Below are 19,719 nucleotides of genomic sequence, written 5' to 3' on the forward strand. Positions count from 1 at the left end.
AGACATACCCTCAGTTTGAGCATTCAGTTTGTACCTAATAGAGATGCTATGTCTGGGGAGGTGTGACAGAGCAATCAAGGGCCATAAACATTGAATGTCTCTACCCTAATGAAATAATGGGTTTGCTATGTGCAGGGCTATTGACTTTGAACAGCTCTCTGCCCAGAAACCAAGGTGGGTGGAGGTTTGGAATCTGGAAATTCCCCCAATGGAAGAGAAGGGGCAGAAAAGAGACAGAGTCCATTTTAAAAGAGGAATGTTCTTTAAGCCGGGGAGACAGGCACTGCCAGAAGCAAACTCCAGAGAGAGTGGCGAAACAATAGTCCCATTGCCTTCGCACCTTCTTTGTCCCCCTTTGGGATATCTAGTCCCCCAGCACGTGCTAACAAGGAAGCAATCCCTTTGATAAGGAGGGTCCACAGAGTGAGTTTCTGCCTGGCCCCTGGATGGGAAGCAAAGGGGAAATCCTGTATTTAGAAACATTTCCATCTATACTATACTCCATGTGCTTATTACAGATGAGCTCAAGCCAATTTTTGGACCTGAACACCCCAATCTTAGGGTGTGTTAGAAATCTGAACACTAATCCAATTTTTTTTATATGGCCCTTATATTTATTATAAGCCAGCACAAAATCCCTGATTTGAACACCCCAAAAGTCTGAGGATTTCAGAATTAGGATCTGGACTTTGGGCCAACACAACCCTCCCATGACGTTGATAATTAAACGTTCTTATTTCCATTTTACGGATGGGAAATGTTTGGCAGAAAAGTAAAACAGCTAAACCTGGGCTGTACAATGAGCCCGTGGCAGAGACAGGATAGGAACTCGGGAGCTCCAGGTGTACAACTCTAGGGATTTTCAGAAGTGCTCACAGCAGCTTCTTATCACACCCTTGTCTTAAGACACAATTTATTATACAAACACACGCACACAACTAAATGATTCCCTTGACCAAAGCAGGCTGCAAGGCCCAAAGGCCTTTCCCTTTCTCTCTCTCAGACCCAGGAAGAGGACATGTCGTTTCCTTCAATTCCCTTCTGAGTCGCATGACATGTAGGCAGACCTTAGTCCTTTCCTAACTCTTTCACCCTGACACACCACCACACCCGTCTCTCAAGAGTGGGTCCAAAATACACTTCATCCAACAAGTCTGCCCCTTCTGGGGAAAAGAAATCCTCATTCATGTGTGTCACACTGGATCTGTGGTGCACAGTGAAAGTACAGGGCTGCAGAGCAGCTTTTGGCTGAGAGGTTGATCTTCTTAAATTGTAATAATTTCAGAGGAGCGTGGTTAGTAACCAAAGTAAAAAGCACCTCAGGTAGGCAACATCTCAAGGCCTCGACCACCCATTTTATCGCTAAGCACTCATTTTCAATTACTGAACAGTCTCTCTCTGGGAAGGAGCTTTCTACTGAGGTAATACCAGTATCCCTATCACCTAGCTCCTGAGAGGAACAGCCCCAACTCCCTGCTCAGAAGCATCTGTCTGCAGGACAAACTCTTTTGTAAAGTGCAAACACCATAGTGCTGGCTCACTGCAGAGGGTAAGCTTGATCTCCCAAAAGCATCTGCACAAGCTAGGGCCTTCCAATGAGCCTTCCAGGGTGCATTATTGTGCAGGTCAGCTAAGTGAGCAGTTATCATGGAAAACTGCAGCACAAAGCAACAATATCCCACTAATCCCAGGAAAGATTTGACTTGCCATTTCATAGAGGCGGCCCGAGATTCTAACAGGGCATTCTGTGTACTCACCAGTGGTTTGATCTGCTCAGTTCCTAGGCTGAACCCAAAATATTTAGTGTCTCCAAAGTCAGTCCAACACACATCCAGATAGCTGTTAGTCCACTGCCCTAAGGGACTGTAGTACTTCTTCAATAACTTTCAAGATGTTTTGATTAAGTAGTTGAATAGATCACCATGTCACCAAGGTAGGATACACCATATGCTTAGTGAGGTAAAAGCCCCTTATCTATCAACTGCTGAAAGGCGGCAAGGGCTCCGTGGAGACCAAACGGAAGGCTCTGAATTCGGTACAATACAAACAGAGTGGCAAATGCTGTTACCCCTGCTCCCAGAACCCAGGAAGATATTTGCCAATAGCCCTTGGTGAGGTCCAGGTTGGTTATGTATGTAGCCCTTCATAGTCTACTTGTCCACCTGGGGCATGGGATAGGCTTTGAACTTCTACACCACATTCACCATCCTGAAGTCAATACAGAACAGGATACTTTTATCTGGCTTTGAGGCCAGCATAGTCAGGTTGTACCATTTACTCTGGGACTCCTCTATTACCCCTGACAGGATCATTCTTTCCACTTCCCTCTTCACTGTGTCCCTCATCCTCTTAGGTATTCAGAATCAGCCCTTCTGAACAGGGCTCCCATGCTTAAGGTTGATACGGTGTTCCTTTGGGATGGTGGTGAAGAAGTCTTCAAAATCATTGATCCGCTCCTAGTCTTGCTCTTCTTCCATATGGGTCAAGCCCTGGTTTTAAGGCTTGTGGCCCTAAAATCAGGTCTTGTGTCATCCACAGCACAATAATGCAGCCTGGGACTCCCCTGCCAAGTAATGGGCCATTTTGATAGCTTACTCAGAGCCATGGATGGGCAGCTGCCACCCATTCTAAGGTTTCAGGGTCATCCTCTGGCCCCATCTAAGTGAGAAATCCTTATCCACCCAGGGATGGTGGAGGTGTCACACCAACTTATGAGTCCATCCTGATCCATTAGTTGGAAAAGAAATTGCTGCTGCCTTTCCTGTTTCTATTGGAACTGCCGTTGCTGCAGTTGTAGCTGTTGTTGCTGCTGGTAGTGTCGTCCCACCCCCCCCCCAGACATTTCAATAGTGCTTCCAGATCCATTTCTGTCTTCAGGCTGTTGCACCTGTCCACTTTCTCCTCCATAGGTAAGGAGGTAGGCTCTCTCACCAGCGCAGGAAAGAACCAAGGCCATGTCCAATTTGTGTCAGGCCTTTGCCTCATGGCACAATTTGTTAGGCAAACATATAAAAACTCATTAAATAATACTAAGCAAAGCAGGCTGCAGTCCCCGGCGGCCTTTCCCTTTACCTCTCTCAGCCCCCAAAAAGAAGACATGCTCCTTCCTTCCGTCTCCTGCTGAATCACGTGACAGGCAGGCAACCCTTATTTTCCTGGCTGTTTCATTCTGCCAGAAATTCCAGTTGAGAACATGTGTGAAATAGGGACCACAATATTTGCCTACCCACTTCAACAAGAAAGGGAGGGGAATTGTGTGAAGTAATTAATAATTGTAAGGATTAATTCATTAATAATTGAAAAACATTCGGAACACATAAATAGCTTTATACATGCTGGATATTACATCTCGAATGGGATTATGACAGAGTTGTGTGACATTTTGTAACAAACCCCAAACTTAGCCCAAGTTTGCCAAGTGTTGCCAAAAATGTGGTACTAAGGCCTGGTCTACACTATGGTGGGGGGGATCGATCTAAGATACGCAACTTCAGCTACGAGAATAGTGTAGCTGAAGTTGACGTATCTTAGATCGACTTAGAATCACATACTTCGCGTCCTCGTGGCGCGGGATCAATGGCCACCGCTCCCCCGTCGACTCCGCTTCTGCCTTTCACCCTGGTGGAGTTCTGGAGTCAACGGCAGAGCGATCAGGGATTGATTCATCGTGTCTACACTAGATGCGATAAATCAATCCCCGATAGATCGATCACTACCCGCTGATCCAGTGGGTAGAGTAGACGTGGCCTGAGTTTCAGGTACCCGGGAAGGATTTATAGCTTCAGAGGGAAACTTTACATACCAGGCAAGGGCTGGAGAGTTTTGCTTTGAGTTATTTTTTATTCCTTTAAACCTAAAAAACAAAGTGAAACTCAGTGAATGAGAAACAAAACCCACGAAAAACCCCAAGTTTGCCAAAATGTCTTAGAACTGACACCAAATTGCTTTGTATGGCTCTAATCATGATATCAGACAAAGAATAAAAATTCTCTTTATGCAAATATCCATAGTGTAAAAAATTAAATAGAATGGTCAAAGGAAGAAAAATAAGAACATAAGAATGGCCCTACTGGGTCAGACCAAAGGTCCATCTAGCCCAGTATCCTGTCTTCCGACAGTGGTCAGTGCCAGGTGCCCCAGAGGGAATGAACAGAACAGGTAATCATCAAGTGATCCATGCCCTATGGAATGTGTGTGTGTGTGTGTGTGCGCGCGAGTGTGTGTGAGAGAGAGAGAGAGAGAAATTAGACCAAGTAAAGAGAAACTGTGTGGACAGGCCTAGTCTCTATTCCTGCTCTTCCACTGACCTGCTGTGTGACTGAACAAGCCACTCCACCTCCACTTCCCCTCTCATCCTTTGTCTGAGCTGTCTGTTCATATTTTGCATACTCTTTGGGGCAGGGAAAGTCATTGGTATATATTTACACTATAACACAATGAAGCCTTCATCTTATCTGAGGTAATACAAATAATAAGTCTAAATCTGGATTTTTAACTCCAAATGTTGGGGCAGTGCAGATCTGGAATTTTTCATCAGCCTGTCATTTGGGCCTCTTTTTGCCACGCAGATTTTCAACCAGGTCTAATTTTTGCCATAAGAAAAATGTGAAAATACACAGGATTTAAGATGTTCAGAGCCATATGCATGTAGTCTTACCTCACAGCAGGTTGTAATTCTTAGCAGCGCTATGGATTTGAATGGCCCTGGTACTTTAGTTGTCCCCTCTTCTGCCATGCCAACCATCCTTGGGAAGCCAGATGGCTCTGTACAATTAGGGAACACCAGGGTTCTGAACTCTGTTTTATAAAGCTTTTGAGCATTCCTGAGACTCTCATTCTTGCAATTCCATTGATTTTAAGAAAGACCAAATTATCAAAGTTATAGGTTAAATCCTAGTATTTACAGCACTCCTATGGAAACCAAACTTTTAAAAGGCATATGACTCCATACTCTAGGAAGAGTTCAGTCATGGCTAATGTTTCATAAATATTCTTCTTTCAGAATCCCTTAGCTATAAAAGGCCACATTTTTAATCTTCTGATTTTCTTGGGTAGTAAAAGTTTTCTATTTTCTCTCTGGCTGAATAGCTGGTGAGGAGGAAAGATAAAAATAAATCAAAGGCAAAGAATAACATTAAAGTAATATTTCAGGAAAATGATTTCTTTCAATGTATTTTTAATTTTTACAGCATTCAAAATAACTTCACTTACAGTAACCACTCAAATGGAATGACTCACCTACATGTCCACATGCTTTCTTTAAAAAAAAACAGAACAATCTTTTTTTTAAGTGATCAAAACAACATGTTGCTGGAACAGATGCCTTATTTTAGCAAAGTGCCACATTTCTCTAATATTTAAAATGATGTTTCAATTTTAAACAAGACATGAGTAATAGCCAGTTGTACTGGGGGTGATGTCTGAATTTTTATCCAGCATCAGTGACATTACTGTGAACCACTTTTGATAACCACTGTTTGCTTAGGATTGATGACTATATTGTATTTCCTGCCTTCTTGTCCCGATGAAAAGAATGGTAGGTTACTAGTTTTGCCTGAAGGTGCTCACCTGTTCAAAGCAATGGGGCAAGGTTAAAAATCTTGGGCTAACATGGACTTTCTAATGATTCACTTGTTATTCCCATGTCTCATTTTTACAATCTCCGCCTTATTCTCTCTGTTGTCGGGCCCCAAGAAACACCGCCTACACGAGTAGCTGTAGGAAGGCAAACCCCTGTGAAATGTTCACTGTTGTTCTCCCTTGCTTTGCTTTTCTATTTTTCGAGCAGCAGCATGTCTGTTTCTGAAAGATCTTGTACATTCTCACAGCTAATGAGAGGAGACCCTCATAAAGTTTGGTTTTGCTAAGATAAGGACTCCAGAGTCTGATGTTTATCCGAGCTTTGTGAGGATTGAAAAATAGGCTGGAAATCTTAGGCTGTTTCACTATATTTTTGTTACTTCTCTGTATCCAGTGAGTCCAGAAATATTACAATAGCAGCCCTCTTTACGGTACATTTACACTTCTGTTTAAGGGCCGGATTCATGCATCCAACTCAGCTGCATTTGTCACAAGACATGGGAAGAACTGAGATTGAGAGTCAAGCGGGTTTACACCACTTTTGCAGCACCATAATTCTGGGGCCAGATGGTCTGGTTCAGTCATTGGCTTAAATTAGAGCAGCCTCAATGCTCAGGCTTTCCATAGATCATGTTAGCCACAGCCGTAAACATAGCAATGGCCCCTATTCTGACAGTGACACAAAGGTGTTGGTGTAGAATCTGTATGTCACCTGGGGATTCCGTCAGTGCAGAAGAAAATCTCAGGTCCTCCAACTTTATGGCTCCTTTGTTGCAGTGAAGTGGTGAAAACAGGCCATAGCCCAGCAGAGAAGTGGGGCTCCGCTACAATCCACAATCATCAGTCCAAGCAGCTCAGTCCATCCGCTCAGTCTGGCTCTGTTGGCTCTTGTTCTTCTATAAACAGGTTTGTAATTTCAATAATTCTCACCCTCACTCACCCCAAGCGTAAGTGAAATGCAGTGCATCCCCTCTTGTCTAGTAAGTCTGCTCATCATGAGATATGGAAAATACCTTCATCATGAGATGACACAGGAAATCCTTACAGACCTTTGATATAGCACCTAGAATTTAGATCTTTGTAGAAGTCTGTTGCGGGATAGGTACACCCCGTCACGGGGATCAGGTTACATACGGAGCGAAGAAGGGAAAAAGAACCGCATAGCAGTTTGTCATGTCCTATGTTTGTGACCCTGACTACAAACATGGTAGTACATCCTAGTGGCCGGAGTCAATAAACGGGCCTTTCACTCAGGGCAGCGTGACCCAATGGCCAGAGTCAGTCAGAGGCCCTTTCTCTCAGGGCAGCGTGGGATCATTAAAATTTGATTTACTAGCACACCTCAATATTTGAGCTATTGTATTATTAGGGCCTCACTTTGCCCTCATTTACATCCATGTGAATCAGGAATAACTCCACAGAAACCAATGAAGTTACACTAACAAGAAGAAAATAAGGCCTTTGCTGTTTTAGCAAATTACCTCTTCCTGGCCAAAATTTTCCTTTTTATTTTTTAGAGATGGGTTTGAATTAGAAAATCAGACACCACATCCCGCAAGATTGTGGTACGTCTGAATGTGGACCAGAATCCAAACTTCGTGGCAAAAGTCAGGCTTTATAATGGCCCAAATTGCAACACTAAATCCAGACACTAGGGAAATTTAGATTTAGACTTAATCCACAGATGAACTCTGTGACACAGCTCATCTGAAACAGTTAGTACATTACTGTTTCTTAATTCAAAAAAGTTAAGATCCTTGAAGGAGCATATGCTCAGCTCAAAAAAGAGCTTGTCAATACACAAGTCTTCATCGTAGTCGAGAACATAATTTTCTCCATGATAAGGTGTTTATATTAACTTTATTTTCATTATTATCTTTAATACAAATATCAGCATGGAGACTTTATTTGACAACAGATGAGTCATTACCATCAGAGAGCTGTGTCATCCTGGGATCTGCAGCTTATCTCCTTGTTTGGCCTCATTACCTAACCATTTTACCTAGAAACATAAACCTGCCCAGAAGGTAGGAAAACCCCATAGTAACAAGAAATGATGAGCAAAGGGAATTACATCCCCTGTGTTGTTAAAATAAGACACAGTCACTGAAGTGTGCTCTCTGAAATGACACAAAGGGGTTTTCTCCACAGTAAAAATCACAGAGGTATAAATGACATGCATGTCAGGATTAATTTTTCTGTCTCAGAGACAGGAAATAAATTACACCCTCTAAATCATGAGAATTATTATGATAAAGTATCAGAAGCTGCTTCCTGTTTATCTCAAGTAGCAGCAATAGTCACAATAGAATTTTTGCACTGGTAGTGTATTGGATTATTTTCCACCTGTTCAAGTCGTAAGAAAGAAAAAATATGCAACTTTGGGGAATTTACAGCATGCTTTGTGTCATAGAATTCTGTAGCCTGCTTTATGCAAGAGGTCAGACTAGATAACTACAATGGACCTGTGTGGCCTTAAAATCTCTGACTCCATAAAATGTAGTTTTTAAATAAAATTTTCCTTGAAAAAAAATGCTGCGATTAGGGGGCAAAGCATTTCACAAAACTCAGAAGAAATCTGAAAAATACAAAATCTTAAATAAAAAATTCTAGACGTTTCATAAAAAAAGCCTATTCTATTCTGCTGTTCTTACTCAATACCAAGTCAGACAAAACTCTCATTGATGTAATGGGAAGGTTTTAGCTTTAAATGTGTGTGTGTATATATAAAACTTACATACGTACGTACGTGTGTGTGTGTGTGTGTGTGTATATAGATTATATATATAAAGTGTTGTGTGTCAGTTCATTCCTGGCAACGAATAATTCTCTACTCCTACAAGGTGTGGCTAAAGGAATCCCTTGGCTTCTTACTAACATGGACAACATGTCTAGACTTCACTCCAGTCACACTCAATCATATACATCCAAACGTCACTGATCAGTCATCTATAAACACACACTCTAGGAGGAAATTCTAGGAGAAAACACATCTATATAAAGAGTTTCCTCTTAATCTTTGTTTAATTAATTTAATAAAGTTTAATCTTAATCTTTATGTAAGATTCTTACGCTTACATTAATGACATGTACTCTCAACCCCTATCTACATTTTAATGATGATTTTCTGACTGGTAATTATTATAGTATTCTTGTATCTCTTCTTATTTGCACCAGTGCCAATCTGGCATAATCTCACTGAAGTCAACAGAATTATTGTAGAAACTCTGTTGGAGCTTGGATCCAAAACCCATTGAAATCACAGGAATTAATTCCAATGGACTTTGGATCAGGTCATAACAACGTAGAGTCCTGAACTGTATCTATTCAGTCGGTATCCCCAGTTGACCATGCTTTGGGTATGGTTACCTGTGATTGTGTGTCACTGAATAAAATAAGAGAGGACAGTAACGGTGCCATTTTGGGGAAAGTTTTTCACTTTCACTCCCCTCTCAGGAGTCTCAACCAACTTCCACCAGCAACTGTGTCCAGGTATTTTTTCTTCTCCCTGCCCTGGTAGTCATTCAGTAGCGCCACTCTTCCAGTTGTAACCCTCTTATTCAGGCTCCCACAGCAGCTTCCACTACTGGCTTTTTTGCTACAGCTCTCCTTTCAGACACCAGCAGCAGCAGACTACCTAGATCTTCTCCCAGAATTCCGTTTTTTTTATCCCCCAGCAGCTCACCTCCTGGTCATGTGAATCCCTATCCTATGACTTTATTCATTCCACCTGGCTCCAAACAGTGTTGTTTGTCCTTAACTTTCATAAAACTTAAATTCGTCCCAAATATTCTTAAAATACATTTCACAAGTAGAAGCTGAAGTACCAAAAGTGCAGTTTAGTGAGAAGCGTACACACACAAACACACTTGACTTCATTTCCAGCAACTGCCATATGGATGTAGGGTCCAATTTTCAGCATTTGAACTCTTGGCAAACATATTTTAGAGAGGTTTCAGAGTAGCAGCCATGTTATTCTGTATCCGCAAAAAGAAAAGGAGGACTTGTGGCACCTTAGAGACTAACAAATTTATTTGAGCATAAGCTTTCATGAGCTACAGCATCCGATGAAGTGAGCTGTAGCTCACGAAAGCTTATGCTCAAATAAATTTGTTAGTCTCTAAGGTGCCACAAGTCCTCCTTATATTTTAGAGAAAAACTCAATGTGTGAAAATCCTGGCTCCATTTAAAACAATGGCAACGCCTCCACCCCACTGACTTCAAAGAGGCCTGGATTTTACCCAGTATCCATAAAAACCCTGGAAACAAGAAGAAATGAAATAAGTGGTATCGTCCCTCTAAAACAAACATTATCAATTGCTTTTTTCAGTTGCACCAGGCTGTTTGTCTGTTTTCTTACACTATAGACTACATCCAAATTTTTTAAAATCAAGACTGGATGTTTTCCTAAAAAATATGCTCTAGAAATCATTTTGGGGAAGTTCTATGGTCTATGTTATACAGGAGGTTAGACTAGATGATAACAATGGTCACTTCTGGCCTTGGAATCTATCCATCTATAATGGGACTGAAACTGATTTTTAGTATTATTATTATTATTCCCTTGTTCGAACTGTCTTCTTCTAATGATAGTAACGCAGTTCAAGAAAGCATTTCTGGTTATCAGCACAGCTCTGCACAAATTGACAATTTCAGTTGGAAGGGGTTTATGTAAACTTTTTCTTGGGGCTTGATGAGAGGTAGGATTAGCCACAACATTTGAATCTCGATAAAGGTATGGATTTCAAACTTTTCCCACAAATAAGGTGTTCAGATACTGGGGTTTGGTTGAGTTCAATCTACATTTCTTTTCTAGCCCTGAGATTTGCTACAAGTTTCAGAACTTGAAACTCAAAGCAAAATTCAGCTGAAGTCACCTCATTTCACCTATTTTCTAGCCCAAGTCCTTTGAAATTGAGAGCTTTTTACATCATGAATACTTATCAGTCGTTATCACACAGTGGTGCCTGAGCTGCTGCATTTCCTATTCAGAAATATTGTAATATCACAGAGTATCATGTCCTGGTAAGTAGCTGAGCTTCTAAATGGTGGTCACAGTATATAAATCATTCCATGTTCATATGAAAGTCTGAAACCTAAGGCTGGTCAAAAATTGTCCATCAAAACTATTTTTAAGAGAAATCTTGGTTTTTGACTAAATGAATTTTTTTTCACAAAAGGCGTCTGCTTCCCATGGAATTTTTTTGATTTTTCATCAAAAACCAAACTCAAATATTTTAGCCAAACACAGACACACTTCAGTTTGGACATCTTGCCACAGTGTCTCACGGGAGTTGGAGTTTAGTTTCCTCATGTCCCAGTTCTTCCCCCTGGTCCAGGCTCCCCAGCCAGACTACATCTGCCACGGTGAACCTGACTATTCTCAGCCATCCCAATTACAAGACCCATGAGGCACCACAGCAGCATTTCCAAATCAAAGTATTTCCGTTTTTGGCCAAAATATTTTGGTTTTTGATTTTTCATTGAGATGTCAAATTTTTGTGTGGAAAAAAGCCCATTTTCTGAAAATCTTTCTATTAATATGGATTAATTTTGGTTTTATAGGGAGCCACGAAGCCATGCAAGTTTAGTGCAGCTTTGACAATGAAACCTCTGCACAGCTCCTCTTGTACTGAAGTTCAACTGCAGCTCAAAGCTGGGGTGTACTTATGAAATTGTTGCTTTCTGGTCTCCTTATTAATGGCCATGTATTTTTCTATTACTTCGAAGTGGCTTTCCTGAAGCAGAGGCCATTCATCCTTTAATACACGGGAAACAGTTTAAGTTGTAATCAGTTACATTTTGAAACTAAACTGTGAGCGTGTATCCCCTTAGCATGAAACAGGATAAAGCTAATGTTGGCACCAACAATTTATCTGTGCTGGATGTTACTTTCAGGCTTAATCTGATAGGCCTCCCTACCAGCAGAACTATTGTCAACCTCCCCAACCCTCACCCCCCTTGTTTTTACTTCCTTGTCATTCTGAATAAACTACTTATTTCTGTTGCCCTTACATGTGCTTTCTTGGTGCTCCTTCATCCTGCCTGCTCTAATCAAGTCCAATATTCTGTGTCCACCAGAGAAAGGTTCAAAGCGCCTCTGTAATCCACCTGATTAATTTGTAAAATACTATAACATTGGGAGGGAGGAAATGATGCTATCAGATGATCAGCTATAATCCAAACAATTTAGCTTTTAATTTATCCGTGCTTTTGATTATTTTTCGAAGGGTGGGAAACCCTGGTAAATCTGGTGCAGATTCTCATTGAACTGAATCCAATGGATTTTATTAGAAATCATTCCAAGACACCACATGCAGTCACTCAAAGAAAAAAAAAACACTCATTTTGTTTGACTTTTTTTCCTCTTGTTGTTCCATTTTCCAAAAAAATGTTAAAGGCCCGAATCTGACCTTCCGACCTTGAGAAACAGAGAAGGTGTTCAAGCAGGGATACCTGGCCAGTCACACTATTAAAACAAAAACAACCACTGCCTTATTTAACAAAACAATCCAAAACCTGAAAATAGTAGAGGCCTCTTATTTTTTTTTTTAAGACCTTAACAGCATATTTTGTGGTTCCCTCTTGAATAATTCTCCTTATTCAGAAAAACACTGTATTAACCTTCATAATTTATTTGTGGCTTCACTAAACACGCACATACTTACTGCATGGCCATTAAGCTTGGAAATAAACTTCTTATTGATGGGAGAACCTTAAAAAGTTCAGTTTGGCTCAGATAATCCTCTAAACATTTGAATGCTTATTCAAAACATCTCAACTTTTTGAGACTCTCTCACAAGTACAATTTTGCTGACAGTCCCTTTTCCCTGTTACATGGTTCTTTCATTCTACAGCACTCTCCACAAAGGACCAAGTTCCCTTCCTCCATGTTATGGCGATATGTTACCTTGGGCATTTGTTCAATGACACTACACTACAGCATACATATGCAATGCTCTATCAGTATGAATTTCTGGAATAAAATCCCTGTTGTTCAACGTTCCTAGAGCAAAGCACTTTGTTCAGCTGTGTTGTGCTATCGCTCTCTCCCAGCTCCTGCCCAGAACATACATTGTGACTGCAAACGTGACGACTCTCCCACTTTACACCTGTTTCCACATTTTGTCCCCTGACCTAGAGAGTCAGTAGTATTTTGTGATTACTGCTATGGGCTGGCTACAAATTGTGCACACAGCTAGTATCCTAAAACATCATATTATTTCTGTTACTCTGTCCTCCCCCCCAAACAACCTGCTTGCTCATTTCACTTGTCCTGTTATGCCTTCTTGCCTTTTAGGCTATATGCCCTTTGGGGCAGGGATTGTCACATGTTCGTACTGTGCCCAACAGAGCAGGGCTCTGACCTTGTTCAGACCTCTAAGTGCTACCACAGTCTAAATGAATAGCAATAATTTTACAAACTGATTTTGTATGTCTGAGAACTATATTCTTGCTTGTAAAGGGAATGAACTCCCAGATGCCCAGGAAGCCCGCCTTGCTATACCAACTAAGTACTTGAGGCCAGCATGTATTTTACAAATTCCCTCTTCTGGATAATCAATATACAACTGCAATTTGTTTCAGACTTCAAGTATTTATTGCACCGAAAGTAAATTTGATGAAGGAAGTTTAAAATTTATTCCCATGTGTTCAAAGAATGGTTGAACCCACGAATCATGTTGCTACCTTTCAGGAAATTGTTACATCCCAGCATAGGGATATGTCTGATTAAAAGATCTGAGACCAGCTTGTGAAGGAAACAGCCATGCCATGCTTATTTGAAAATTACTGTTTGAACCAGAACTAACTTTACAGAAAGCTACAGTTATTGCTAGCCAAATCGAGTCTGCTATGGCAGAGGCTAAAATAGTTGCTCGGTGAAGGGGCTACAAACCTTGTCCAAGCAGTTAATTGATTAATAATATGATCTCTAAACTGGCATAAGAGTGGTAGCAAGGTGATGGTAAACAGAGCACATTCGACACAGCTAGGAAGTAGTGTGCCATCTCAGCACCTTCTGATACTTCAAAGTCAGGCTTTCACAGTGGATCTGTGCTGCATATTGCCAACTATATGGCATAATGAAACCATGCGCTACTGGCAGTTACTACATCAAATTACACATGGAGATAGGGCCAGATTAAGACATTGGCACAATATGCCTGTGCCTACAAGCTACAGCTCTTAGAGTGTGTGATTACAGCAGGTCAGCTTTCATTAACAATAAAAAAAAACCCTACTTGCTAGCCTTCAGTGATTTCAAAGAAAAGCTTGACAACCTGACCCAAGCCTAACAAATGCAGGGAGTCTGCAGGCAACCCAAAACAATAGTGCTGAGAAGCATGAACTGTCTACGCATATCAATGGGGTGTTAACTCCAAGACCAGCTGCTCTGGGAAGCCCTACCAACACCACCCCAACGACTGTGTGTGTGCGGCAGAAGAGCGGTCCTGCAGGTCCCACCCACTCACCCGTACAGATGCACCCTTGCTAATGGGATATGTACTAGGAAGCCACTGCTGCCAACTTTGTTTGATTCAGTGAGGATGGACCCTTGGATGCTGCACCTGTTGTTTCCAAAGAGCGAGGGGATCCTCCTACTTTGCTATGCCTAGTTGGGAGAAAGAGGTCCTATTCCATTTGCCTTGCATCTCTTGGAGTGAAAGAATGCCTCCCTGCCACAATCAATCATGCTGCAGAGTATGCAGCGGGCATAGTGCTCTCCCAGCTGTAAAAGAATGGTTACATGTGCATCACAGACACTAACTGGGTCAAGGAAAGATGCTTTGGTATTGAAAATGAAGCCCTTGATTCAGCTTAGGCCACTGTAAAATGGCTCACTTACTTTTAGGGACTATTTATCTGAGGATTGAACTCCAGCCAGTGCCAACACTCTCTATGAAGGAACTCAGACAAGATGGAATACACACTGTACAATGCTTAGCCCACTTGATGACTTTCATATATGATATTAAATACCAGCCAGGAGCAAAAATACTCCTGCAGATTGCTTGTTAACAATGGCAAATTAGACAACTGATACCTCCCTGGCAGAGAATATTAAATAAATTTGGTGTTAACCAGTCACTATAGTAGTGTCTACTGAGCAGCTCAAAGCAGTTTATTAAATATATTCAGAAAGCATGACAGTATCTAACTAAAGGAGTATCAAAACAATGCAGACCCTTCTTTTACATTTGTGAAGAGTTAGCTCCACATAGCAGATATGTAATAGGCAACACTTGCTCTCTAATTGTTCCTACCGAGTTCCAAAGCCAGATGTCTTCAACTTGTTCGCAAAACACATCAGAGAGTTGTCTGAACCAAAACTGGTTGCTCAGAGATAGACTCAGATTGAGAGTGCATGAAATCCTGTGACTTGCCAGAGGCATCAGAGGGCTGGCATTATGCTACTGCGTGTAATCAATCATCTCAGCCAGTGGCCAGAAATAATCTTTTCATTCTATATTACTTCTACAACTGTGCTGCGCCAGAACACGCTAATGCATTGCCACATCCCTGTGACTTGCCTGAAGTATAAACTCTGTTCCTGGGTAAAAGCTCCTGGAGTAAAGTAGACCGTTTTGTGTTGTTATTCTCTTCTAATTAATAGACCTGATCGGAAAAATGATAAGGGGGATGCAAAAAAATCACATAGAAAAAATTTCCATTTTTCAGTGCAAAATGTTTTTGATTAAAAGGTGCTTGAAAAGTGGGGGGAAATATTCTCAATACTAAACGTTTTTTCCTATTTTCCGTCAGAAAAAAATTACTCAAAAATGTTCTGACAAGTTCTACTATTTAAAGAGAGTAAAATCTACAGCTATCTTTCACATTGTTTCTATCACGCTGATCATCATGTTGTCTCCCATCCAGTTAAATATAATAGGTAGCATCTAGCAACCTCCATGAAACTTGGAGGGAGGAGCAAAGGTTGCAGGAGGAAAGACTTCAGAGGAGATACCAGGAAGTTAGTCTATGTGCACGTGTATAGAATGCGAACTTCAGTTGCATCATCTCTGTAAATAGTTCTCTTAATAAAGGGCCAGTTTGGTTTTACAAGTATGGAGTCCTTTCATGTCATGATCCAGCATGCGGTACAGGAAACATGCCCTCTATTTTAAAGTTCACAAATCCCTGTTTTTTATTCTGTGCTCCTGTCACAAGGGGGCACTGATTCTGAATGAAGCTTCCCTGTATTACTGTGATATAAATATTAAATATAATAAAATGGAAATGTACAGTTGTTACGGAGAGCTAGAAACACATGTACAGAACATGTAACAGGACAGGGCCAAAGAATTTTAACAGGGTTTCACCGGCTTTTAATCTCGGCAGAATGTTGCCCAGAGTTTCTGCAACGAACACCTCATAGTCGAACTCTCATTTAACAATGAACACTCCCACTGGCAAAGGTAAAGACAGAAAGACTTCAATGAGTCTGTTCTGATCACTGTCTTTCCTGTTTCTAGTGCAACAAGGGTCGTGAGCAAAGCAGCCTAACCAAGCTCGGAATACTAAAACGTTTATTTATTTACAAAGGATATCTTCCTTCCTCTGGTTTTCCCCTCTCCTCCCTTCTTCACCCCCGCAGTCTAACCTTGTCCTGTCTGGTACGTGGGTATGTTATTTATCTTGAAAACATAACAATTAGAAGTTAACATTCACCAACTGTGACTTATCTGACAGCTCAACACTCCGTTTCAAGTTGTTCACCGTTGGAACTTGATTTCCACCAAGCCTTGCGTCACACTGGCAGATTGCCAGGCCACAGGCTACTTCATCTTTTAAAAATGGAAATTTGTTGAATTTCCTGAGCTTTTGCCTCTTTCTTGTACATACATATATATAATTAGAGGAATCTGCCAAACAGCGCAACAAGGATAAAAGATTCTTAGTTCAACAAAGCCGTCTTCTCTTTTGCCTTTTCAGCATGAAACAGTATTGGTCTGTACACAATAGAGATTGGATAAGTTACTAAAATCCTTTTTCACAAAGCATCTGGTGTGGTTCCCCCCTACCTCCCACCCCCAATAAAGAATCAAACAAAAATCTTCCTATATGTTTCAGGTACTGGTAACTTCAGTCTAGAGGCATCATCATTCTTTGTCCTTTAATTAGACTTTTATGACACATAGAGCACCAGCCCAGATGCACCATAGGATTGTTTTATTTAAAGGGCCAGTGTGTCTATGGATTTTTTTTCTTTCCCTTTTTAGACACTGGAATGGACCAGGAACTTTGAGACACATTCCAGATACTGAACTATAACAAAATACAAGTATCAGAGTAACAGCCGTGTTAGTCTGTATTCGCAAAAAGAAAAGGAGTACTTGTGGCACCTTAGAGACTAACCAATTTATTTGAGCACAAGCTTTCATGAGCTACAGCTCACTTCATCGTATGCATACTGTGGAAAATACAGCAGATGTTTTTATACACACAGACTATGAAAAAATGGGTGTTTATCGCTACAAAAGGTTTTCTCTCCCCCCACCCCACTCTCCTGCTGGTAATAGCTTATCTAAAGTGATCACTCTCCTTACAATGTGTATGATAATCAAGGACAGTCATTTCCAGCAGCTCACAAAAGCTAATGCTCAAATAAATTGGTTAGTCTCTAAGGTGCCACAAGTACTCCTTTTCTTTTTGAAAATACAAGTAGCATCATTATGTTTCAGGTCATAGATATTCCTTTATGGCAGAATTTGTCCACAACAGGGTGTTCCTTAACAGAGCTATTTCAACAGTTTACTCTGCCACACATCCACTCATATTGGTGGCTATTTCAGGAACAGTAGAAACTTCTTGATCCCTGTATACATTGGTTCAATTATCATGAGCCAAATCCTGTCTCCAGGGCCCAATTATGCCTCCAAGTTCTGCATGCCAAAGGTAAATAGATAACTTTCCTTCTCTGTTTCTTGTTCCCATCTCCCATTCCTCTGTCAGATTATATCACAACCAGAAGATGCTGGAACCTGCATCTTGCTGTTACCTCAGACATTCCCCACCGTCACAAGTTAGAATTCTTCAGAACAGCATGTGTCCGTCACACTTAATACTGACTGCAAGATTAATTAGCTGCACCCTTGCATCATGTTGCTGCCTTGCACTGCTCCAGCAGTGCAAAGTAACCTGAAAATGAAGGAATTATCAGGTACCCAGATGTACCATTTTCCAGATGCCTTGCACTGCTGGCAAGGTTCTGGTTTAGTAGAATCCTCCAGTGACATAGGCTCAGCATAGCCAAATCAACCCCTTCAGAGTCTCCACTAGAGGGGACATGTCAGAGGAGTGGCATACCTGCATCTGAGTGACAGTGAGCTTCTGGGACTTCTCCTTAGGCAATACGCATATTAGAGTAGCCCGGAGGACATTACAAATTGTACCAGGGACTGGCCCAAGTATTGGGAGAGGGGTGGACATACAATTGGTATAAAGCCACCTTTACTGTCCCCTTTGCACGCTGCACCAAGTTGCCCAGCTGGACCTGAGAAACAAGCCTAATGTTTTTACAGTTTGCTATTTATGTGGCTACAGGATTTTCAGTTGTATGTTTCTATATCGGTCAAATGCTCAGGTCCTCACCAGCCTGAGTAACTGGGCAGGGACTGAGCTCACACATGAAGAAGAATCCTTCCTCCTAGGACATATAGTGGCTGTAAAACCACTCAGTGCAGGCTACGTCAACCCCTGTGCCCTCATGGCAGGCAAGGCTGAGGATTTGCTCAACAACAGATGTTCTGGCCCCACTCCTACTCCACCCACTTCCTGCCTGCTGCTATGAAGGGAGCAGCATGTTCCACCTAAAGACAGAGCAAAATTTGCCCATGTCCATAATTTGATTTTGCTGTTCTTTTCACTGAAATAATATCCTCCAAGATGCCTCCCCTTTCTAGCCCTGACTGCAGTGATCCTACCATTCCCCCCCACCCCCCCATATTACTCAGCTATCAGTAATAAAGGGCCAAACCCCGAGTCACTTTCTTACTCAGCCCTTATTTAGGCAAAGAAGGATTGAGTAAAACCTCAGTCAAAATCTTAGGATATAGCCCATTATGATTAACCATGTCAAAAGTACCAGTCATCAAAGACAGAGACCAGTCATATGTACCAACCCCATCCTGTCTCTCCATTACAGGAAACCAACACAGACGTTCTGAACTACCACCCTCTACCGGCACCCTTGAAAGCAGGCAGATTTTTACACTGTTAACTAACAGCAGATTAAAGAATAAATAGATGGCTGGAAATGAGGCACTTAATTTCTTGGGTCAAAAATTTGGGGAAAACATTTAGAAATTTTTGAAATATCCTGTTTCAATGGTTTTTAAATGAAAAAAAACCTATTTATTGGTTCAAAATAACTTCCATTCAAAATTTAAGCTAATTATAGTTGAAAGATTTTTTTTAAGGTCAAAAAAGCCCAATTTTTTAAAATGAAACATTTTGATTGACCCAAACTTTTTTTTCCTGAGTTTTTTAAGATTTTGGCTTTTTGTTCCGATTCACAATGGGCATTTTTTTAATCTAAATTTTTCCCAGCACAGCTCTTAATTATTACGAACAAAGTATTGCTGATAGTGTGCTCGTCTATTACAATTTTCTGCCAAAGATTATGATGATGATCAGCATTATAAAATGACGATGATGATTTGTGCAGTACTATAGTGGAGCAACAGAAAGAGTCATGCTTTGTATACAAGTGGTTGCAGGTGCAAATCTCATGTAATCTGTCCAAGACTGGATACCTTAGTGCAAGATGTGCTGTAGTCAAACACAAGTTATTGGGATCAACACAAGAGTATCTGGATTAAATTCTATCTATTTTAGAGTTATATACTGCTGTTCCTCACAGTATATCTGAGCACCTTCCACATAAAATCAATAACAATATTGCAGCCTCTGGCACATCTCCCTTTATGGGATCAGAACTTTGCTTGGGGTACACTGGGATTCTTGGGGGCAGGGGGTTAGGAGGGGTTTGGAAATGGGGACAACTTTTTGTTTCAGAAGGTGGAGGAAGTAACCGGGGGCAGCCATTTTAAACTCGATTCTGACTAATCAGGAGGAATTGGTTGTAAATTTGAAGGTTGAAAGCAACTTGAGTGACAGTGATCATGAAATAATACA

Source organism: Lepidochelys kempii, chromosome 2 (assembly GCF_965140265.1).
Source record: "Lepidochelys kempii isolate rLepKem1 chromosome 2, rLepKem1.hap2, whole genome shotgun sequence".
Classification (NCBI taxonomy): domain Eukaryota; kingdom Metazoa; phylum Chordata; order Testudines; family Cheloniidae; genus Lepidochelys; species Lepidochelys kempii.